The sequence below is a fragment of the Manis javanica genome, chromosome 1 (genome assembly GCF_040802235.1).
Source record: "Manis javanica isolate MJ-LG chromosome 1, MJ_LKY, whole genome shotgun sequence".
Lineage (NCBI taxonomy): Eukaryota > Metazoa > Chordata > Mammalia > Pholidota > Manidae > Manis > Manis javanica.
The window spans coordinates 235,196,502-235,221,751 of NC_133156.1; the positions used below are offsets into that span (position 1 = coordinate 235,196,502).

The window sequence follows — 25,250 nt, forward strand, 5'->3', positions numbered from 1 at the left end:
TGGGAAGGCCTAAAAAACAGTAAGTCATTCTCAATAAAAATGGCATCAGCTGGCTAAAATGCTAGGCACACAAATGGTGACGTGCCAGCTCCCCCTTGGTGGCCTCGGCAGCTACAATCTTGAGTTGTCATTAAGAGAGTGTGTTTATTTGTAATGAGGAGTGCAGACAGCTCATAAAAGCTGCCCCTTGATGTTTTTATTCTTTAAATCATAACCCAGAAGCCAGAGATTCTGCAGGAAGAGTTGGGGCCAGGGCCCAAACTCACACACGGAAAGTGTTGATCAACACGTATTAAGCAAACACCTACTAAGTGAAAATCACGTTGGGGATACATAAACGTGTAAGATGCCCGCTAAGTGCCTACAGTCTAGTTGGAAGGCAAGACATGAATTTCTTCTTTCCTTCTCGACACCGAATTAGTTCCTACTCTGTGCCTAGTGCTGGGGGCAGAAGGGGAGCGAAGGGAGGCAGGGCTGGAAGATGAACCAACGGACTCCAGCTGAATTTCAGGCCGCGGCCCAGGTCCTTTCCTGACCCTCTTCCCCGAGGCCACTGAAGCTGAGGTCCGTTTACCCTGAGCGCAGCCAGGAATAATCCCAGAACCAATTAGCGCGGTGCCTGAAACAGGAAGGACGGTGGTTGGTGGGAGGAAGGAAGCGAGGCAGGGAGGAGGAGGTTTGGCTGATGAGGGCGCACCCTCTAGACGACCCCAACTCCTGGCCACTGCAGCCGCACAGGGAACCTGTGGCCCCCCCGCACTGTTCAGCATACTCTTGAGGGCCCACCTTCCTTGTGCCCCCAGGTCTCTGAATTTTCCATCAGAGATTTTCAGACCCAGATAGTCTCTAACTTCAATGAACAAGCCAGTTAAGTGGAGACCCTCCGAGATGCTAGGAATAGCCAACAGAGCAAACAGTTGTTAAACATGTTCCCAGCGAGGGCTTCTGAGCTACAAGCTTGTATGTGGGGTCTCACGATCAAGAATATTCCAGCGGTCAACAGGACAGAAGACGTGAGATCCGGGTCACCTGCCCGGGACTGTGCTGGTGCCTGGGGAAGTGAGATGGTTCAGTGTGCGCTCGAACTGAGAGGCTGGCGGGGCTCAGACCTGGCTCCGAGGCACTTACCAACAAGTAACGAATCTGAGGGCCATGGCTTAGTCACTCATTCATTCATTGATTCACTTCATGTGGAGCCGCCCTCTTTGTGCCCCGATGAGGCACAGTGGTTGCAGTGCCATCATTCCTCTGCCTCTGTTTCTACCCCCCTGCCAGGTGATGAGCCTGTGCTGGGTCTCACTCCTAGGGACCCACACTTACAGCACCTACGCAGAAGCCCCCAGCGGAAGCTCAGGGATCTGAAGGGCACTGATTCCAGTGCTGGCAGGCATCCTGCAAACAGGCCAGGACAAGTGTCCCTGGCCCTTCATTGACCACAGAGGGTGAGAATGCGAGCCAAGTTGTGCATACCCATGGTGTGCATCTGTGTGTGTGCACGTGTGTGTGCGTTTGCCTACAATGCTGGTCATGCGGGATCTGCCTCTGTGGTTGAAGGCTGAAGGGGACGCCAATAGGAAGTGATATTGCAAAGTCATCCCCAGTCACTCTAAAAATAACTCTCAACTTACAACACAAGAAGGATTTCCCCTTTCCTGGTACCCTGCCTCAAAACCGGAGCAGTTTCCACTTAGCAGACCTCTTCAGGAGGGCCAGGTGGGTGGCCCTCTCAGAGGCCCACCTGGGATCTGCAGACTATAGGGGCTACAAGCCCACCTCCCAGACGAGAGTGAGCCGGGGGCATGCTCTTCAGGCTCTTCCCCTGCAGAACTGCAAATCTCCCTGCCAGTTTCTCTAACATCTTCCAGAAGCACTAGTGAAACAAATCTCTATGAGCAACTATTCTCTTTGAAACGTGTGAGGAGGGATCACTATTTAATAGACCTAGGAGGTTGGCCCACTATAGTGCAATTTTGGCTCCGCTGAGAGGCTGCTCACTGGGTTAGGGTGGTGAATGCCCTGCCTTTCATGTATGATCAGCAACCCCTCCCATCTGCCGGGCCCACTGGCTCATCCCCTCCTGTACACCTCAGGCACACTTCAGCCACAGGCCCTTTGCACTAGCTGTTCAGACATAATATTGCTCCCTCTCCTCCTTCAGGCCTTTGTTCCAGGCACTTCTCAGTGAGGCCCTCTCTCAAGATTCCCTCCAGAACTGAAGCCCCAACATGTTCTTTATCCTCCTTTTCTACTTTGATTTTTCTCTGAATTTCATTGAGTTCATTGTCTCTCCCCCTCCACTTAGAATGCAAGGTCCCTGGGGCCAAGCTTTACTCTGGTTTGTTCACTGGAAGCCTAGAGACTGGAAACTTCCTGTAAATATTTGTTGAGCAAATGAATGTATGCCTTCTGGGGGTCACGGGGACCGTGGCCTGGGCACACAGATGCCTCTTCCCCAGTGCCTGGAGTGGAGTGGGCAGAGATGGAGGAGGCAGGGAATACATCCTGCCATCCACCAGCAAGGGGGGAAGGGCACAGAGAAGGGGTCCTTGTACTGACCATCACCCAACCCAGGATACCCACAGCCCAGGATGTTCATGTGCCAGAGGCCCCCGTCTGACTCATGGAGTTCCTCATCTCCGGTGGTGGTGGTGGTGGCAGGGGAGAGGGGGTCATTTCATACATACATTTGCTCTGTGTGTGAAATACTCCAGGGCCTCGGGATGGGAAGAGACACCACGGACCACCTCCCCGGCCTCCTGTGAACACCTCTGCCTGCTCCAGCATCCTGACACCTAGCCACTAGCCCGGCAGACCCAACCTGGCCAGGCAGCAATCCTGTGCACCCGGGCCAGCCCAAGAGCCCCAGCTGGGGTGTCTGAAGGCAGGCGGTGCCCAGGCAATGCAAAGCCCAATTTGCTCCTTCCCGCTTCCCAGCTCCAGCAGGCAGCCAGTGAACTAGTGGAAGCAGTGCCTTCCACATGAGGTTGTACCTGCTTTACTTGGGGAGAAAAGCCCAGACACACAGCTGCTGACCGTCCTCTGCCTGGGTCTCTGGTCCTAGACAGCAGGGTGGGGGGTGGGGGGTGAACGCAAGCATTTTCACAAGGGTGAGCAGGAGAGAGGAGAAAGGGGAGGATGAGCAGTGGGAAAAATGCCCCTTCCTCAAGGAGACCCAGCAGGGGGCACCACCACCCCCACCCCACCACGGGATGGGGGCTTCGTGGGCGACAGTCATCTGGGAGAGTTGTATGCTGCAGCATCTGTGCCTGGCACGGAAGCAACCTGGCTCAGGGTCGGCTGGGAGCCTGCTGGTCTAACCTGCCAAGACATATCTGCAGGGTGTCCCCCAAGGAAATCAGCAGTTTGGCATCTGTCCTTTGACCCTTGCAGGGCCCTCAGAGTGTCATGTGGGACACCCAGCAACCTCTGAAATTAAAGTCGCAACACTTCAATGGGTTTGGGGTTCAAATCTCAGCCTCACGGCCGAGCACTAAAAAATGATTCCTTCTGGGTGGGAAGATGAGAATTACGAAGAGGTGCCCTCTGGCTTCTGGGGCCTAGAACTTCCAGGCTTTCTGGGAGGGCTCCAAGGCAGGCTCTCCTGGCTGGTGTGGCCTGGCTGGACTGAGCCCCTGCGGCCCTGCCCTGTGGCTGCCTCCTGCAACCAACCCCACATCCCTGGCCTCAGCTGCTGTTCACAGCACCCACCACCGGGGCGGGGGGGCAAGCGCAGGGCAGGACCAATGACTAATGAGAGTCATCGTTGAGAATTACTGGATGGCCCCCAGGAGGAGGAGGCAGAGAGCTGTGGCCAGCCGAGGCTTCCCCTGGCCCTGGGCGGCCCGCTGGACACATTATTCTTAGCTCTCCTCTTGCAACCACCCCAGAGAGGGAGGTGTGATTAAGGGTAAGGCTTGAGGGGGGCTGTTAAGAGGCCCAGAAGGATCTGGAGGGCACAAATCCAGGATCAGAGGCCTTTCTGCCACCCGCCCAGTTCCTCGCTTGGGACCAGAACTGAACACTCAGCTCGTGAGCGAGAGACTCTACAGCAGAGCCAGCTGGGTTCTGGCCCCGTGGCAGGCGCGTTCAGTACACAGCCAGCACTTCCTGTTGGGGGGCGGCAGGACCATAAAGGTGGCAAAGGGTGCTGTCTGGGACAGACCCAGGCAGGCGGCTCAGCCCCTGCACTCAGGCGCACGGCTGCACAGGGGTGGCCCCGCTAACGATGGGGAAAGGCAGTCCAGGCCAAGGGCCCCGGCCGAGCAAAGCCCGGGCTCTGATGGGCACATCTGTCCATACAGGCACTTTGCTCTCACCAGTGCCTCCCTGGAACCCACCGAGGGCAGTGGCTGGAGGGGGGCAGGTAGAGAGTGGTGGATTCAGAGGGAACAAGGGTTCTTGGTCATGCTAATTACCTTGGGCTTTACCCTCCTCCAGGCGACAGGGCCTAGCCAGGCTCCAGGTTTGGGCCTTGCTGTGCTGGAGGTGGAAGGGGATGGGGCTGTGGTTCTGGGTCAGTCTTTTGGGGGCGAGGAAAGGCAGCAAAGCAAAGGGGCTCAGGGAGAAGACTGGCAAGCTGTGTGGGGCAGAAGGAGGGGGTGTCTGAAGCCCCTTCTGGGGGCCACCGGGTGGGGCTGCTGCCCTGCGGCTGCGCGGGAGGGCTGCGTGAGAGCAGGTGAGGCGGGGCGGGCCGGGCGGGGAGGCTCAGCCCTGGAACCCTGGCATCGCTGAAGCGCAGGTGGGCCTGCCTGCATGGAGCGGGGCCTGGCAGGATGCGTGGTAGAGGTGGGGAGTGGCTCAGAGGCAAGGGTCTCGGTGGCCAGGGGCTCCCCTCAGAGGGGCGAGGCCCATGCACTTCCCACCCTGTCATTAGGGTTACAGCTGGAGCCAGCCACGGGGCACTGCATCCCTGCAGACCCTGGTTTGGGGGTGAAGGGAAATCTGCTGCCCTGGGAGGGGGGCCCCAAGGCCACGGGGATGAGGGCTGGGGAGCAGTGAGGGCCCCACCACACTCACCCCGGGGGGCAGCTCTTTCCTTTTGGGGAACAGGGGCTGGGAGCTTCCAAGAATGGAAGAGAAACTTAAGGATGGAACCTGTCCCTCTGCCTTTGACCTGCACTGCCCTCCGCGTCTGCCCTTTATCCCTCCGAGTCCCCAAGGTCGGACCATTCGCCCAGGAAGCCCCGGCCAATTTAAAATGAGAACCAGGATTACCAGGGGACTTGGCTGGGTTTATTCACCTCCCAGCTTCAGTTTCTTGACCTGTCTTCTGGGGTGTCATGCAGGCTGCCCCCCACTCCTGGTTTTCCCTGATCCTTCCACTGTAGGCAGGACCCCACAGAGGGGCAGGGCTCCCCCAACCTGCCCCGAGGCTCCCAGGCCCATCTGGCCTCCCAGAGCCACTTACCCAAGGCCAAGTGGAGACAGAGACAGAGACAGAGCAGGGGTCAGAACCTCAGGAGCTGGTTCCACGTCCTTGTCTGGGCTGCTAGACCATGCCCTGGAAGAGAGGACCGAAAGGTCACTCGGGGTGTGGACACTCCCAGCCCAGAGCCCGCCCTCCTCCATGTGCCTATGGGGCAGCAGGGGAACTACAGCTTTGTACAGCAAGCCCCACACTAAGTACAGAAAACCCCCGGCTCCCGGCCCCCGTCCAGCCAGTTAGGGCAGAGGCCATGAGTATGGGCACCTCCGGCCCCAGGAGGGAGGGAAGCCCCCCACAATGCTGATGGGAGAAGTCTCCCAGGGGGATGCTGACCACCCTCAGGTGGCTACCACAGCCGGAACCACAGACAGTAATGGCCAGTGGCCTCTGCAGGCTGCAAACCCGGATTCAAGTGCTGCTAACATCACTGAGTCTCTGCGGCCCATCACTACGCCACCTGCGGCTTTATCTAACACGCCAACCTGCAGGTCACTGTACAGGCCCAAGGAGTCATGCACCCCAGGACCCAGCCCAGGCAGGCTCACGGGAGCTCCACAGCCAAGCTTTGGCTCCTGCACACAGGAGGACACCACAGAACTGCAGCCAGCGGCTCACAGAGTCACACAGTCACTGTGAGAAGAGAAACCCAAGTGCTGTGGACATCTGACTAATCCCACCTTCAACCATCACTGCCGGCTTCTGGCACAGGATCCGAACACCCTCAACCATCACTGCCGGCTTCCGGCACAGAGATCCGAACAACCTGCATGCATGGCTGATGGGCTGACCTGCTCCTTCAGCCCCTTCTGTGAACTGCCAGTGCCCTGTATTCTGGGTCACCTAACATTTTCCAGGGTCCTGTATCCTGTAATGATAATGTTCTCACAGCACCGCCCCTATAATGCTGGGTGCCCTGCTGACAGCTATCTATGCATTTATTTGCAATTACCCAATTTAATCCTCCCAACAGCCCTCTGAGGTAGGCATAATTATTAACCCCATTTCACAGCTGGGAAACTGAGGCTTAGAGAAGCTAACTACTTGCTCACGGTCAGGTATCTTCCAAGCGGCAGAGCCAGGATGGAGCCCAGACAGGCTGGGTTCTCACGCCCCCAGACGACACTGCCTTCCACTGCAGGCTCCTTCAACCCCCAGCCTCCCTTAAATGCTATCACTTCACCTGAGAGCCCATTTTTCTTCCTAAACTACACACATCGCCCAGTTATTTGCTTACAATGAATGGTTCTTTCCTTCATAGCAACAGGTTATATGCACTCACTGGATATAAAGTGGTCCTGAGGACGGGAACCAAGGAGTTCATTCACCCCAGAAAAGCTGGCCCCTGAACAGTGCAGGTGCCGGCGGGGCTCCCTGGCTCCCGAGGAATGAGAGGCTGCATCTCCCCGCCACTGACATGAGCTCCATGAGGGTGGGGAGCTGTCATCTTCATTTGTGTGCAGCTGGTTCTGGCTCAGAGCCTGTATGCAGCAGGTGTTCAATAAATAATCAACATTTGACAAATTAATGCCCCAGAATGAATCACATGGATGTTACTAGAAGCAGAGTACACCTTCTCAAAGTTAAAATTCTACCCTGCTTCACCAACATAAAACTTCAAATGTCCATTACATTATTTGAACTCACTGCTAGGACTCAAGACTTGGAGTAGAAAAGCCACGTTATCTTCCCCCCAGAAATGCTCACTGGAAGGTCACTGCACTTTAAGACAGCATCCTATACATAGGGTTCAAACCTTTGAACAACACGAGTTTGAACTGCACAGGTCCACTAATATGTAGATTTTTTCCAATAAATATACTGGAAAATTTTTTGGAGATTTGGGACAATTTCAAAAAACTCAGATGAACTGCAAAGCTGAAATATTTTTAAAAATTAAGAAAAAGGTATGTCATGAATGCATAAAATATATGTAGCTACTCGCCAATTTTATGATTTACCACCATAAATTCAACAGTAGACTATTTTAGTGGTTAAGTTTTTTGGGAGTCAAAATTTGTACTAAGATTTTCAACTGTGTGGAGGGCAGCTCCCCTAACCCCGGAGCTGTTCAAGGGTCAACTGTGTGCACATTTCTTTCTTTAACTATTTTACAGCTGCTTTATGTTCATAACGAAACTGAAAAGGAAGTACACAGAATCCCCACATACACCCTGCCCGCAGGGGCACAACCTTCCCCACTGTCAGCATCTCCCACCACCCACAGCGGCACGTTCGTTCCAGTCAGGGAACCTACACGGATACAGGTTTCCACCCCTGATCCATAGTTCACATTAGGGTTCACTCTTCGGGTTGTACGTTCTGTAGGTTTGGACAAACACGTCACCACCATACAGTATCCCACACAGTAGTTTCACCGCCCTAAAAATCCTCTGTGCTTGCTTCACCCCATACTTTTGAAGGGTACTTTCAAGGCAATGACCTCAGCTGTTATCTCATGGCTCTGTGGGCCCTGCTTTGACGCTCAGGAAAATCAGTGCCAGACATGGTCAAGAGCCCTCCCCAAGCTCACCTCTGCTAGAATCAGTAACAGAGCGAGCCACGGAATGCGCTAGAAACATTGTGTCCAGCCATCCTTTTATATCCTGCCCCACAAATGGCCTGGCAGGGAGAGCCCCGCAAACCTCTAGTTCACAGAGAAGTAGACTAGGGGGTCACTTGCCACGGCCACACACGGCTAAGAGGGACGCCTGAAACATGAATCCCCAAACCCATGCTCTGCTCTTTCCAGAACCCCTCACTAACCCAGGCACTTATGGAAGGCTGTGGGAATGCAGGGAGCAAGCACCCCCTCAGATGAGAGGGTGCTCAGGGGCTGTAGCAGGTGCGCCCCACCGGACACGTCCTTCCGCCACACTGCATGATTAATGCCTGGGGGTCTTAACCTGGCTGCAGGTGAGTCAGCTGTCTAGCTACAAAGGCCCCCCCCACACCCTGCTGCACCCCCGCCCCAAGCCTCCTGGGCACAGCCCTGCACAGCCAACGTGCTCAGGAGCCAGCTCAGTGACAGGGGACACAACCTGTCACAACCCTTCCTGTCTTACACACACAGCCACTCTTCCGGAAAACTGGGTGGTGGGGAGAGCAGAGGAGGAAAAGGAGAGAAGCTCTGGTCCTGGGTGTGCTGCCATGCCATGTGGCTCTGTGCCTCGGACACTCCTGTCTGAGACAAAGTGGGTGGGCTGAATCCCTCAGAGGCTGGGCCAGCTTGACACCAGGTTTCCTAGCAGGAGGGTCCACCATTCCAGAGGCCTTCAAGGCTCTGGACCCCAGGCAACCTGGGAACACTCCATTAACTTGAATTGCAAATTTCCTCCAGGCTCTATCAGTAAGCCACAGGGGCTCCTGGGCCACGAGCTCTCCTGTAACAGAGAAAGACTGCAGTCATTGCTTGAGACAGGAATCAAGTACCAGAAGTTATTATGCAGAAATAATTATGTTGAGTTATGTCTGGTTGCTCCTGATTTCTGTCCAGCAATTGTCCTGCAAATGGCTTGCCTCTTCTGCTCCAGAAGAGCAAACTGCAGAGAATGGGCTAATCCACACAGACCTGCACAGGTACAAGTCTACTGCTCCAAGCACCTCCTGCCGCGTGGGGCATCAGCATCTTAGAGTGAGGTTCTCTGTGACGTCTATCACTGCACACTTGGGAGAGAAGAGAGGTGGAAGACAAAACCCCCTGGGAGGGGACAGCCTCATGACCTCACCCACACGTGCCCCTGCACTGGACCCTCCTTCAAGGCCCTCTTCACATGGCATCAGCCCCATGGGGCTCTCCCCCTCCCCCTGACCTCCCCAACCCCTTGTTCACGCTGAGCCTAAGGCACCATCCTCTCTTAGGTTCGGGCACCCTACGGAGTGACTCAGGCAGCGTCCAGGTCTGACCCATTCTTGCACTCTGGGCTCCTAGCACAGAGCAGGGCGGGGAGAGGGGAGAGGGTTGTGTGGTCAAATTGCCCAGGCTCCAATCCTAGCTCTATTTCCTAGCTATGTGACCTTGCCCCATTGTTTGACTTCTCTCTGCCTCAGTTTCCCAGTGGTAAAATAGAGGTGATAACAATCCTACCTAGTTCATCAAGTTCTGAAAGATTAAATGAGCTAATGCACAAAAAACTGCTTGGCACAAAAAAAGAACTCAATAAATGTCAACAATAACTGAGAGAGCAAAGAGAATATACTTGTAAGGATCTAAGCGAACTAGAAAGACACAAATTACAAAAACTGACTCAAGAAGAAATACACAATCTGATATAAATAAATAATTTGATATACCTATAACAAGGCAAGAGAGTGAATTAATAATCAAAAAATTAGTCACAAAGAAAATGCCAGGCCCAGGTGGCTTCACTGCTAGCATTTACAAACATTTAAAGAAATAATACCAATTCTTCACAAATTTCCAAAAAATAGAAGAGGAGGGACACTTCCCAACTTGTTCTATGAGGCCAGTACAACCCCGATACCAAAACCAGACAATGACTTCACAAGAGAAGAAAGCTCTAGAACAATATCCTTCATGGACACGGATGCGAAAAAAAAAAAAACTCAACAAAATACTAGCACAGCAAATTTGGTAACATAAAAAATAAACAGAATCATACACTATGACCAAGTGGGGTTAATCTCAGGAATGCAAAGTTGGTTTACTATCTGAAAATCAATGTAAAAAAAAAATCGTCATATCAATAAAACAAAAAGCAAAAATCACGTTTATCTCAATAGAAGCAGAAAAGCGTTTAATAAAATGCAATACCCTTTCATGATAAAAACACTTAACAAACTAGGAATAGAAGGGCACTTCTTCAATCTGATAAAGGGTATCTGTGAAAAGCTAACATCTAACATCATACTGAATGATGAAAGACTGGATTCTTTCTCCCTAAGACCAGAAAGGAGACAATGCCTGCTCTCACCCTTCTGTTCAACATCATACTATAGGTTCTAATCAGAAGGCAAGAAAATAAAATACAAGATTGGAAAAAAATAATTAAAATTATCTCTACCTGCAGATGACATGATCTTACATCTAGAAAATCCTACAGAATCCACACACACAAAAAAACCTAATAGAATTAATAAACAGGTTCAATAAGGTTGCTAGATATAAGATCAATATACAAACATCAACTGTATTTCTATATATTTCCGGTAAAAATCCAAAAATGGAATTAAGAAAAACAACTCCACTAGCAGCAGCATCAAAAAGAACAAAATACTTAAGAATAAATTTTACAAATGAAGTATAAAACTTCTCTGAAATCCACAAAATGTTGAAAAATTAAAGATCTCAACAACTAGGAAAATACCCCATGTTCCTGGACCAGAAGACTTAATTAACATTGTCAAGATGGCAATATTTACCAAACTAATGTATAGATTCAATGCATTCCCTGCCAGAATCCCAGTTTACTCCTTTACAGAACTGACAAGCTGGTTCTAAAGTTCATTTGGAATTGCCAAGGACCCAGAATAACCAAAACAATCTTGAAAAAGAACAAAGTAAGCCTCACACTTGTCAATTTCCAAACTTCCTTCAAAGCAGTAATCATCAAGATACTATGACAATGGGACAAGGTTAGACATACAGAGCAATGAAATAGAATTGAGAACCCATAAAATAAACCCACACATCTATGGTCAACTGATTTTTAACATATGTGCCAAGACCAATGGGGAAGAACATCTCAACAAACGGTGCTGGGTCAGGTGGAGAGTCACACGCAAATGTATGAAGTTTGACCCTCACCCTCAAATCATACACAAAAATTAACTCAAAATGGGTCAGAGCTAAAACTATGAAACTCTTACAAGAAAACAGGGGTAAATCTCCATGATCTTGGATTTGGCAAAGGTTTCTTAGATATGGTACCAAAAGCCCAAACAACTGAAGAAAAGATGGATAAACTGGGCTTCATCAAAATTTAAAACTTGTGCTTCAAAGGACACAAACAAGAAAATGAAAAGATAACCCACAAAATGGGTTTGCAAAAATTTGTAAATCATGTATCTGATAAGGGACTTGTATCTAGAATATATAAAGAACTCTTACAGTTCAATAGAAAGACAAATAACCCATTAAAATATGGACAAAGGATCTGAATGGACATTTCTCCAAAGAAGATATACAAAAGGCCAATAAACACATGAGAAGATGCTCAACATCATTAGTTCCCAGAGAAATGCAAATTAAAAGCACAATGAGATACCACTTCACACCCACTAAGATTTCTAGAATCAAAAAGTCAGATCATACTAATGTTGGCAAGGATTTGGGGAAATCAGAACCCTCATATACTGCTGTGGAGAAGGTAGATACAGGCACTTTGGAAAACAGTCTGGCAGGTTCTCAAATGATAAACATACCAATTATGTAACCCAGAAACTCTACTGCAGTTATGTACCCAAGAGAAACAAAAACATATGTCCATACAAAAACCTGCACACACTGTTCACAGCAGCATTCTTCATAACCAAAATGCCAAAACAACCCAAATGTCCGTCAACAGATTAAAGGATAGACAAAATGCAGTATACGCGTGCAATGGAATATTATTTGGCCATAAAAAGGAATGAAGGACTGACACATTCTACAACACAGATGAAGCTTGAAAACACTATGCTTAGAGGCCAGACACAAAAGGACAAATATTATATGATGCCATCACATAAAATATCCAGAATAGGAAATCTATAGAAAGTGGTTCTTAGGTCTGGGGGATGGTGGGGTAGGGAAATAGGAGGTGGTCGCTGAAGGGGATGGGATTTGCTTTTGGGGTGATAGGAACACTCTAAGATGGACTGTAGTGACAGTTGCACATACGTGTGACTATATTAAAAACCACTGCATTGTATACTTTAAATGGGTAAACTGCACAGTACATGAATTATAGCTCAATAAAGCTGTCTTTTAAAGAAAGAATCTAAGCCAATGTCCTGTACTTCTTGACCCCAAGGACAGAAGGGCGAAGAGCAGACTCACCGGAGGAGGGAGGTGAACCACAGGCCTACCCAGCGTTGCTGCCGGGGGACACAGAGGCCTCATTGCTCATCAGTCAGCTCTCATGACCAGGGGAACCCAGCAGCCTCAAGTCTGGGGACGTGGCACCCAAGGCATGTGCTGCAGGCCACGCGGCACAATTGCCTTGGAGATATTCCACCTCCCACCCTGAGTGCACACCCCACACACGGGCTGTGTGCCAGATGTGTGTTAGGTGCAGGGACACCAGCCCCACTTGTGAGGAGCCCAAGGCCCAATGGGGTCACTCAGATACAAGCCAAATGTCAGGGCAGGCAGTCACAGGCTCTCGGGCTTAAGGGCTCTCTGCATGCGAGGGGGTGGTCCGATGTGCTGGGGAAGTGGAAGCCCAGTCCCACAGGATACATACTCAGTCCCATCCAGAAGGGTCCATGGATTCTTGGCTCAGTTCCTGAAATGGCCCAGCAGCCACCCCAGGGCACTGAGATCACCACCTAAGAAGTTAGTTCTAGGGCCGTTTCTGGGACCAGTTTATCCTCTAGTGGCCCAGGCCTGGAAGGGCTCAGCACCCATCATTCTTGCTGGCCACTCCGGGGGGAAGGCAGCTAGAAAAGGGTCTTCCTCCCAGTGCTCGACCCTCCTCACACCCAGGCACAGGCCTCTGCACTAACTCCGATTTGCAGGAAACAGAGTGGCCTGTCCTGCCAATTTACACCGGGGCGGTGTGCACTCCAGAGCTGACAAATTATTTTAATATATCCTGAAATCCAACTTAATTAGGAAGCCAAGTTCCTGAGGGAGAAAAATATAGTGGGATCTGGAGTCAAAGATGGATGGTTTTTGGATTATGACTATTTCTGTCGTGACTGTGGTTTTAGGTTAACTAATCCTACCACAGTCAGATGCTCACAGAATGCCTTCACACAGACATTTTGCACAATGACCTCTTTAGCAGATGCATTTTCCTCCACTGCTCAATTCCAGAACTGAGAGGGGGCTGTGTGTCCTGCAGATGTCACCTGGGGGTGGGGGGTAGGAGCAGCGGGAAGCCTGGGAACAGCCACAGAACATAATGTGGAAGCCAAGAAGTACGGGGGAGGCTACTCGGGCTGCAAGCTTCACAGAAGGGGCAGGGCTGGACCAGACACCCACCCAGGGCAACAATCAGCTAAGCCCTGGGCCCCAATGACCATGACCTGCACCCAGCACCAGCCCTCTTTGCGAGAGGGCCCACAATGTCCTCTTGTGCTCCCAACACCCACTTCTGTTACCAAAGTATTTAGCTCTCATCACAAAGCAAAAGGAACCTATTATTTTCAACCACTTTGAAAAACTGTTTGGTGTATTTACCAAAGATGACCACACCATGAGGCAGGAATTCAAGTCTCTGATATATCCCCAACAGAAAGACAGGTGTATCGCCACCAAAATGTGGGAGCACGCTCATCATAGCTGCACAATTTGTAAGAGCCCTCCCCTAGCAACTGTCCCAGTGCCCACTGGCAATACATGGATCAATAAACTGCAGTGTGCTCCCACAATGGGAGACCACAGAGCAATCAGAATGAACCTCAACAACACAAAACATACATGAATCTCCAAACATAAAACTGAATGAAGCAGCCAGACAGAAAAGGACATCCTGTATGATTCCATTTACTAAACAACAAAAAAAAAATAGGCAAAAAGAATGCATGGTGATGGAAATGAAGAGAGAGGCTACCCTTGGTGGGTGCCGATGTCCAGAGGGTCATGAGGGGCTCTTGGTGCTGGTCACACATGCTTGTCTATTTGGGGAACATTCGCGAAAAGCTACAGCCTTACAATTTGTGCACTGAAACGCATGTGAGTGACACTTTAGTGAAAAGTTTAACGAAGGAAGTCAGGCATCCACTGTCACCCTGCAGCCACCCCCTGCCCACCAGGCAGACTGGCAGCTTCCCAGAGCGCCCCACTCTGGCTGAGCACTGGTGCTGTTTCTGCAGCCTATGGGCATCTTCCACCTGGGGACCAGGGAAGCGAGAGCTCTGGACCTGGGCAGGCCCTGACTTTCCCGGGCTGGTTAGACTCCCTGAGCCCCCGTTTCCTCACCTGCGCGTGGTTTTCCCGTCTGTCTAGGGAGGCTGTGGAGACCCCTATGTCTCCGGCACCCAGCCTGCACCCTGCAGTGTCAGCCATGTGTTTCCTGGACTGATTTACTGAGGAGCTGCTATGTGCTGGGCAACAGGGACACTGAGTATTGACAAGCAGCCTGCCCTCAAAGGGCTTACTTTCCAGTAACAAGACACAAATGGGGGTGGGGAGACTGAGTGAAGGGGATCAAAAAGTTTCTAAAAATGCACATAAACACACACAGTTTGAACTGCAATGAAGTACTCACATAGGCGGGGAGAAAGGAGTCACTCAGACCAGCACCACAGATGGCAAGGGACACAGCCCCTACTGACAGTCAGTGCTGATTTTACCTTGTCCTCTCAGCAGGAGCCAGAAGTAAGGACACTCCCGGATCTAAGCCACAGACGTCAAGGGATGTGTGACCACACGTGGGGACAGCTGCTTGGAGATCTGGGAGGGAGAGAAGGACTGGCAAAGCGGAGAGCCGGTGACTCTGTGAGTGCAGGAAACCAGGGAGCAGACGGTGACTCTGTGAGTGTAGGAAACCAGGGAGCAGACACTGGGAGGAAAAACCCCCAAATTCCGGGAGGGTCGGCCAGGGCCCATCACGGGCTCCCTTCTCTTCCCTGCCATCTTCAGCTCCTCTCGGCTTGGTGGCTCCTGCTCATGCAAACTCCTAGGCCCACATTCCCAAGACATGGACCTCAACAGTCACGCACTCTCTTGTCTTCTAAAAGCTCTGCTTTCCTTCCCATTCCTCCAGTGATGGCTTCCAACCAGGATCTCTCTCCAGTTTGTTCCAGTACAGGACGGGTATTCTCCCCTTTTGCCTCTCGAGTCAGCACACATACCTTTAGACTTCAATCTAAGGGCTGTTGCTCTTTTTGCCTGTTAGCACAACAGAAAAACAGGCCATGGGGTGCACTTGAGTACTGTTGAGACATTTTGATTGGGTGCCTCCCCACCATCTATTTCCTCTTCTTCAAGAATCCTGTTTCCTTTTAAGGGTCCACAATGCCCCCATTCTCAATTCATTGGACCTGAAAGGGCCTCCGTCACTATCCCACCAGAGACGGTCGCTTTCCCCTTGCACTCGATCGTGCAAGAGCCAACGGCTAGAGAAGCAGCAATCCAGAGCCACAAAGGAGAGGACGTATTCCAGAGACGGGACAAGGGCTCAGGATGGCGGCAGCACTGGAGGTGGAGGGAAACGGGGCTTGATGCTTGAGTTCAGCAGCCTCTGAAGCCACGTCCACCCTGCATGTAAAGGACTGTGAATATCACGGTCCCTTTTTTTGCTTTAAACCACTTTGAAAGTTTTTCCATCACTTTCAACAGAGTGCTAACTGATCCAAGATGCCTCAATTTTTTTTTGGTATCATTACTCTACAATTAGATGAGGAACATTATGTTTACTAGACTCCCCCCATCACCAAGTCCCCCCCACAAACCCCATTACAGTCACTGTCCATCGGCGTAGTGAGATGCTGTAGAGTCTCTTCTGTGCCTTGTCTTCTCTGTGTTGCACAGCCCTCCCCATGACCCCCAACAAATTATACATGCTAATCATAATGCCCCCTTTCTTCTCCCCCACCCCCTTATCCCTCCCTTCCCACCCATCCTCCCCAGTCCCTTTCCCTTTGGTAACTGTTAGTCCATTCTTGGGTTCTGTGATTCTGCTGCTGCTTTGTTCCTTCAGTTTTTCCTTTGTTCTTATGCTCCACAGATGAGTGAAATCATTCCGTACTTGTCTTTCTCCGCCTGGCTTATTTCACTGAGCATAATACCCTCTAGCTCCATCCATGTTGTTGCAAATGGTAGGATTTGTTTTCTTCTTATGGCTGAATAGTATTCCATTGTGTATATGTACCACATCTTCTTTATCCATTCATCTACTGATGGACACTTAGGTTGCTTCTGTTTCTTGGCTATTGTAAATAGTGCTGTGATAAACATAGGGGTGCATTTGTCTTTTTCAAACTGGGTTGCTACATTTTTAGGGTAAATTCCTAGAAGTGGAATTCCTGGGTTAAATGGTACTTCTATTTTGAGTTTTTTGAGGAACCTCCATACTGCTTTCCACAATGGTTGAACTATTTACATTCCCACCAGCAGTGTAGGAGGGTTCCCCTTTCTCCACAACCTTGCCAACATTTGTTGTTTGTCTTTTGGATGGTGGCCATCCTAACTGGTGTGAGGTGATATCTCACTGTGGTTTAAATTTGCATTTCTCTGATGACTAGTGATGTGGAGCACAAGATGCCTTAAATTTTTCACAAAGTAAGTATGACTGAAACCTCATCTTTCTCCAGGCTTCATTCTGTTACTAGAGGACCTTTAAATGTCTTCACCTTCCTTCTTTCATTTATACACAGCATTCCCAAAAATGTGTGCCAAGAAGAATCCGTTTGGGTGCTGTGCCTTAGAAAACATAAAGGGCAAGAGATGCTCTGTGGAAACGTAAATGTGGAAATTTTTTCCTTCCACAAACGTAAACTGGTCTCTTGACTGCAGGACTTCACAGAGTCCTTAACATATGACTTATTTATTTAACATGAATCTTTATAACCAAAGATTTATGTGCTAAATTCCCAAGGGAGAGTCACAGGAGGCCAGCTCCCCCCAATCTGTTTGGCTGTGGATTTCTTATTTTCCTGGAGTAACTACAGGACAAGATGACATGAAATAGATTTCAGAAAATAGGGGTCCTTCTGGAATTCCAGACTTTTTTCTAATCCAAACTGCTTAGCATTTTAGAGGTCTTTTGACTCTCCCACCTGGGCATTTTGAAAAAAAAAACAACCCACACAGAAATGGAGAAAATGAGTATAGATTGTGATACCTGCTAGGGAAAGAATAAAATGAAATGATTTGATAAAGATTACCAGGGAACAAGGGGAGAGGGTAAAACTCTAGTTTTACTGCTTAGAAAAGTCCTGAGTCAGAGACATACGTGATGAGGAAGGAACAGACTTACGGGGGAGGCTATAGGCAGAGAGAACAGCACATGCAAAGGCCCTGAGGTAGGAATGTGCTTGGCATTGTCAAGGAGCAGCAAGAAGGTAATGGTGGCCAAGGCAAAGCAAACAAGGCACGGGTGGTAAAAGATGAGGTCAGTGGTGAGCAGGGACTCAGAAACTAGCACAAGGAGCTCACATTTTATTTCAAGCACTATTTTTAGAAGAACTTTGAAAACCAGAGAGTGCTACAAAAATACCAGGCACTGGGGAAAGGGATTGTAAGATCCCCTACACCCCGGTTGGCAGAGAAGGGGGACATCCTTGTGACCCTCCAGCTCTCTCCCACTGCTGCATGGGGGCAGGTTACTTTCCACAGTGGTGCACTTTCTTGAGTCATAAAATTCAAGCTTGTTCGCTCTTGACTCTCCACGGGCAGGAAAGAAAATTAAATGACTCTTTGCTCAAGAACAGAATTCTTGGAACCTCTCAGCCCCGGCCACTGTTGTCCCCACCCCCATAGCTCCCCGATGCTGCCAACCCTGCACCAAGGGCCATAAAACCCCGCGACGGCATTCTTCTCAGGCGGTGTCTCAGGTACCTCCTGCTCTGGACAGAGAAAGAAAAAGCAGAACCTTTGCCAACATCAGAACAATGAGGCAGCCCCAGGGGGAAGCCTGGTGAGCCCCAGGGAGGCAGAGCACAAGAAAGCCAAGCCAGATCCAGCCATTTCTATCTGGGGGCATGTTCTGCTCATGGACACACACACCGTCAGCTGTCTGTCTGGGCCAGAGAATGAGCCTCACACTTTGCAGCTTCTGCAGCTGACAGGACCCTCGCAGCCCTGGCTGGAAGCCTCCAGCCACCTGTGGGTCCTGGGGGCCTGTGCAGGTGCAGAGGCCAAGCCTCAGGTTGCCAGGCCTCCCACACCCCTGCAGGGCCACCTCACCTCCAGGACACAGACCTCCACCCATGACTTCTCCTGGGAGGAAAAAGGTTCAGCTGCAAAGAATAACAAAGAAGAAGAAAAGAAATCCACCCACTTCATCCAACCCTTGTGTTTTGTGATTGAGCAAACAGGTCCTGAGGGGGGTTCTCACCTATGATCAGGAGCTGGGGACGGGCCAGGCCCACCTCCTAGAGTGGTGCGGGCACGTCCTAGGCTGCGTAGAGATGCAGATCCAGGCAGGGCCCAGGCTGTGTCACCTGCCCCTTGCTAGTCACCTGCCCCATAAGCTGGGCCACAAGACTCTCTCTTAATAACAGTGTTGGAGGACTGAGAGGAAGGGTCTGGAACAACTGTCAATAGGTTCTTTCTCTGGAAAGCCCACAGGGCAGGAAAGCCCAAAAGTCCCTCGGTCTTACCTCCACTTCATGGGGGGGGACACTGAGGCCCAGAGAAGCTCTGGGCCTCGCCTGCAGCCTCAGGGCCAGGAAGACGAAGAGACCCTTCGCTTCTGACCCCCACTCAGGTAGCTTGGGTGAGGCCACCACTCCCAAAGGAGGCCACCTGGTCCGGCCAGCGCTGCCCACTCAGCTGCTGCTCCTTCGAGGAGGGAGTCTGCCCCAGGATTGAGGTGGGCCCGGGCTCCGGCCGGTCTATCTGCCTCCCCGCCACGCACCCCTCTCCGAGGCCCGAGTGCCAGCTGGCCACCGAGGCACTAAGACACAGAGACGCAGAGCCCTGACTCAGGCGACTCGCCTACCACTGCACTCAGCGCTCATGTACAAACTGTAGGGCTGCAGGTGAGAGGGGACGCGGGGCTCTAAACCAGTCCACAGACAGCGTTGTCAGGCGCGGGGCCACGCCTTGTGGAACGGGACCCTTGCTCCCTGGTCTCAGGACTTAGGCCTGGCGGGCCTCCCTCGTCTTAGACATCTCAAGAAAGTAACTGTGGGGAGAGGGGCATGAGGGGCTCCCTCACTGCCCCAGCCGCCCCAGGCCCCCTTCCCTAGAGGACAGGAAACCTGATCCCTGACGAGGTCGGCCTAGGGCCTCCAGGACAGCAGGTGCTCAGGCACTTGGACGCTGAGCGTGGGGAGGGGGAGCACCCCTTCTGTGTGGAAGGGGCCCACGGTGTGTCAGATTTGGACTCTGATGTGTCGCCGTGTGGCCCTGAGCAAGTCACCTCCCTTCTGGGCTGCCTCCTGTCACAAGCTCCTGGAGCCGCTAAAGCTCCTAGGCCTAAACTCAGCATCAGTAGGTATTATTTCAGGCACTGCCTCAGGACCGCTGGGCCCACCCCACTTGCACAATCATCGTCCCCACCTACAGATGGGGAAACGGAGGCTCAGAGATGTTAAGCTACTTTCCCAAGGTCACAAAGCCGGCTAGTCAGCCCCCACCTGGTCCTGCAGGCCACACCGATGCCAGAGACTAACTTTGCCCTCAAGGAGCGATAAAGGAGCAAGGAAAGGAGTGTTCATTAAGTATTTAAGTGAAATTAAGCAACGGAAGTGCCAGGCAGTGTCACAGGTGGGGCCTGAGGTGGGGTTCCTGTAGGGGTGGGAAGGGTGGGTGCACCTAGGGGCTCCTGCCCAGGGCCTGCAGAGTGGTCTTCTCAACCCAGACTCCAGGTGGCAGCCTCCTGCCCCTACTGAAGGCCCTGGTTGTCCGCCAGCCAGGAGACCCTTGTGGTTTAGCATTCAAGGCCACTGACAATCCAGCCCCAGTCCAGGTACCCACCCGGGCCTCAATGCCACCAAGTGCGGCAGGTCAAAAATGCCTAAAATTCTGAGACTCCCTCCCATGCAGGCACTACCCTCCCCACCATTCCCAGGGCCCTGGGGTCTGTGAGGTCTGCCTTAACCCATCTGCCAGGTCTCCTGGTCCTCTAGACTGAGCGCTCGGAGGGCAGGCCTTGCTCTGTCTCCCAGGCCCTGCGCGGTGCCTGGAGTGTGGTGGCCTCTCAGTCAATGTTTGATGAATGACTCAGGGAACAGGCAGCTCAGAGGAAGAAGAGATGTGAGATGGGTCTGCAGAGGAGTGACAAAGCTGGATCATGGAGAGATTTGGACCCTGGGGTTCAGGTTGCTTCAGCAGCGGGGAACCATGGCAGGCTCTTGAGCAATGGTCTTGGCTGAAGGAAGATCAGCTTCACAGGCAGGACAAGTTTGGAGGCTGGCATCAAGGAGCCCACCACGGGGAGTGGGGCGAGCAACCCAGGCATGGCACTTGTGAAAATCAGGGATCTTGAAGGGTGACTGTGACCACACGTGGCTTTCAGCTGGTCACATACAGAAAGGGGAACAAAGTCCTGCCATTCTCCCGAGACAGCACTCTTCCGCATCGCTGGCATTAACGTCCCGGCTGCCAGATGACGCCAGTGCTCCAGGGCCGTGCTTCCTGAAGCTGGCAGCCAGGAAGGAAAGCATGACTCCCCCACGAAGAGACAGAAAGGAAAGCGCCCAGACTGGAGTGGAACCGGACTCCCCCAAAATGCAGCCCGCACCCAACAGCCTGGCAGCAGGCATCCAGGACCCTGGCGCATTAAGGCAAGTTCTCCTATTGAAGCCACTTATTCAGTGGCCGCCAGAGCATGCAGAGCTCGGCTGCCATATCTGTGATGAAGGAGTAAGTCATTTGAAAACACAAATAAATTATTCATTCCCCACAAATGAGCAGCCTCTGGGTTCCTGCAAACACCATAAACACCCACAAGGCTCAGTGAATCCTATCAATGACACCGTGCAGCCGAGCAGACGTGGGACTCCGCCGTCACCTCATGGAGAGAGTGATCTGCCCACACTTTCTATTCTGCATCCCCAGATTATGAAATCAGCCCAGCATCAAATGGAAAATCACAGCCCTGCCCAGCCTGGCCTGGCCTGGGAGACATGGGGCTTCTGTGCAGAGCACATTTGCTGGAAGCACTGGGTTCCAGGGAGCCACCTTTCCACCACAGGCTCCCAAATGCTTCCCTTCAGGATCTGACTTCATCTTTACGGTCAGGGACACAAACCTGGAGTTGGCCTGCTTGCTAACATGCAGGTTCCCAGGCCCAGACAACCTTCGGGGCTCAACCTGGGATGCTGCATTTCCCACAAGCACCAGAAACTGAGGCCACCAGGCAGAAGTACTCTGGTTCCAGAGACACCCCCTGTATCACAATCACAACTGGGCTGGCCTTGCACTGCTGGGCAGCTCAACTCCAGGTTCTCAGCCTCTGCAGCCCCAGGTGTTCCAATGGGCTGTAGGGAAGACTGACCTAACATTTGCAAAGCAACTTTCATACACTAGGGCTCAGCAGAGCCACGCACCACTGGTCTTTGCATGACCTCTGGTCTCTGCTTTTAAATCTTTGATTCTGGTCTGCTTAGCTCACATCACAACTGGGAAGAAAAGTCGGTGAGGATTTTTAGGAATGCTGAGCTGTGGCCCACCAGTGGCCCACTGCCTCTGCCTAGGATGCCCACTGAATGTACAGAGCTCAGGGCCCCTCCCAGCTCAGGGCCGCTGCCCCAAACTCCCAGCCACTCACTTTTACAACAGCGCACAGTTCCCCTTCATGCGGTGTGCTGGAATTCGCTTTGTGCCTGTAGCCCCACATGGGAGGGGTCATTGAAGGGATGACATGTTACACTGGGGCCCTGCACACCACCTGGCATAGAGCCACATGGTCAGCAAGCATAAAACGGTGCATATGTGACTCGATGTAACTCTTGCTGCTTGCTGGATATTTGACTGAAAGCCTTCTCTGCAGAGTTGCCCCATGTGATGTGAGTAGGCGGCCTTTGTCCCTCAGTCTCTGTCCTTCCATACGGGGTCTTCTGCAAGAACAACATTTGCAGGCCTCCAACACCTCCACAAGGGAAGAAGAGGCCTTCCAACCAGACTGAGGAAGGAAGTGACCTTCCAGTCTAGGCGCCTCCATCTTTCCAACTCTGCCCCAAGAGCGGAGGCTGCCAGTTGCTCAGCTCTCTGCTTATGATTGGGAAACCTGTTTCTAAGGGTGTGGGCAATTAGCAGGAAGCTGATTCTGGCCAACAGTGAGCTAACCCACCCAAACTACCAACAAAAAGGCACATACATACACACACATGCACATGTACACAAACACATGAGTTAATGTTTCTCAACTGAGAGCGATTTTGCCCCCTGGAACATTTGACAGTGTCCAGAGATGTTTTTGGTTCAAAGGGGCAGGAGGTCATCCACTGGCAAGGATATGGCTGAAGACCCTGCAGTCCCAGGACGTCCTCCCCACCCCAACAAAGAATCACACAGCCCAAAACGTCAGCAGTGCCAAGGGTGTGAAACCCCAATGTATGTGCATTCCGACATGATCTCTGGGGTTAATCTCTAGACTGGCCAACAGACCTAGTGGCAAGAGGTACACTGATGGAAGCACACCCCTCAATCCCAAACAAAAGATCCCAGGCCCTGCGGGCACACTGCCACGCTGCACCCCCATGCTTCTCTTAAACAGGGAGGGGCTCAGGAAACCCCTGAGTTTCAAGTGTTCAGGATGAATGTTGAGGGCCAGCTGTGTGGCTGGACAGAAGCAGGAAGCTGCATAGCCACTAGCTAGTTTGTGGAGACCTCTGGGCACGCAGGTTCACACCCGCCCTGTGCAGGGCAGGGGGGCAAGGCCTGTGGCCTCTGCACTAGCTGGCATGTTAATTTTGGAAGCCCGGTCCTCAGAGCGGCTTCCACATGTGGGCGTTTGCTTTTGAGCCCCGTTTCCTTTAGATCACACAGGATGGGGGGTTTCCTACAGACCAAAGTCTCAAATGTCCTATCAGATAGCTCTGCTGGCATTAGATTTGGGGGACATGGGAAACCTCGGCAGGAGTTTATACAAAGGGTGTCGGGACACCCCAAGCTGTTCAGAGGAAAGGTGGGCTGACAAGCGCTGTCCCTAGGCCTGCCTGCCATGTCAGTCTATGGCAATGCCAAGCAAGGAGGGTGACGGAAGACCCACGCCATCCAGCGGGGGGTGCTGGCCTGGAGAGGGTGCCACACCGACCTCGTCACTCGGTCCTCCCCACGCGGAGACCCAGGCCCGAGAAGGCAGAAGCCACTGGGTGGGAGGTGAGATTCCAGGTCCCTGGTAAGACTTGGCTCAGCTGACTCGTGTCTGTGCTGTTGTTCAAAGCACATTAGATCCTTAAGGAATCCTTTAAGGAGCCCCTACGTGCTCCTCGCTTGGGTCAAGGGCCTACCTGGTATCAGTTAGATGCCCTTGCCAGGGGCGGTGTGTGTGTGTGTGTGGGTGGGGGTGTTCCACTCAGAGGCACCCAGACACCACAGACTGGACATCAGGCTGCCTGCCTGGCCCTCTCATCCTGCTCACTAGCCCCCATGGGGACTTGGGGGCTGCCTCTGCCCTGTACAAGCAGTGACCCAGGTGACCCAGACCTACCAAGAACCCCACTCAATTCTCACATTTGACCCTTCTAGTTGGGGTGACGGCTGGTCTTTCTGCGGGAAGAAATGTCATTTATGTGTTCTTTTACTTACTCAAAATACATTTAACTGAACTCATATATGTGCTGGGCACTGTCCTGGTCACAGATGCAGCAGTGGACATGAATGACTCCTGCTTTCAAGGAGCTCACAGATGTGCTCCCAGAGACTACAGGGCAAAGTGACATGTGCCCTAAGGAGGGAGAGTACAGGCTGCAGGGGGTGGGCACAGAGGGGCTTACAGCCCTACCTGAGGATCTGGGAAGGCTTCTTAGAGGAGGTGACATCTAAACAGAGACCTGAAGGATGAGTAAGAGTTAGCCATGCAGAGAGAAAGGAAACGCAGGGCTGGGAGGTAGTGAGCAGCCTTGCCAGGGACTTCTCAAGAAGCTCCCTCACCCAGGCAGGGACAGCTCAGCCCCTGCTGTACCAGGTACTCCACCGACACCCCACAGAGGTCATCAGGCAGCTGCGGGCAGCACCCCAGCTCTCGTGTGCAAGGGGCCTAAGTGGCTCACAGCCCGATAACCTTGGGCCCCAAGCCCACAGGCTTGTTCCAGCAGGACTGGCCTGACTGGAAAAAGCCCAGGGGCTGAGCAAACGCCCACCCATCACCACCCTGCCCACAGCTGCACCCGTGCATAAATAGCCTCTAGCTCACCACTGTTGTGCCGCTCAAGGCGGGATGAACCTGGGCTCTTCCACCGACCTGTCCCACGCCTCCTCGCCATCCCCAGAGTGGAAGAGCCTGGTGTCTCCAGACCAAGCAAACCTCATGTACTTCCTGACTGAGAGCTGGATTTTGATTGCTAATTTAGCGTGGCAACGGGAAGAACAGCCCCAGAGTTGCACAACCAGCTCTTTATACACCTCTTCAGTGCTGTGGGCACTTGTGTTGTTAAAATTATGCCAAGCTTTTCTGAGTTGATTACAACTCCTGTCTGGACCTCCAGGGGGCTGTGGGGCAGAAGTTCACCTTCCCTTACAAGAGGGTGCATGGGGCTCCCGGGCGCTTGGTCCCCAGGACCCCCAGCCAGGCCCTCCTGACCTCGGCATGCGCTGGAGTGCAGCCTGTGTGAACCAGCAGAGGGAGAGCCGCTGATTCCACGGTGCATGCAAGCCTCCCACATCTTTGTACACTCATGAATGAACAATTCTATATTAAACCAAAGCACAGAGCTTGCCTTTAACCCTGTGAAATTTCATCTTATTTTCAGCTCAGCCTTTCAACCTACCAGAGCTTCTGGAATTCAATAGCTCTCCAGATTTTTATCCTCAGCTAATCTAAGAAACACGCCACACCACCTAAATGGCAGATGAAAATGCTGACATGGTCAGGGCGAAGCCACA

At 52.0% G+C, this 25,250-nt stretch overlaps 1 protein-coding gene across 4 annotated transcripts in view; it reads right to left on the minus strand.

Moving 5' to 3' along the window:
• Positions 1-25,250, minus strand: part of HPCAL1 (hippocalcin like 1) — a 103,866-nt gene that overhangs the window by 16,491 nt on the left and 62,125 nt on the right. For 3 of the 4 annotated variants that reach the window (XM_073216710.1, XM_037026499.2, XM_037026500.2), the window contains exon 2: positions 5,408-5,500. The exons of the other annotated variant lie outside the window; for it this stretch is intronic. The gene's annotated coding sequence lies outside the window, so the exon portion shown is untranslated. The remainder of the gene's footprint in view (positions 1-5,407; positions 5,501-25,250) is intronic. 4 annotated transcript variants of the gene reach the window in all.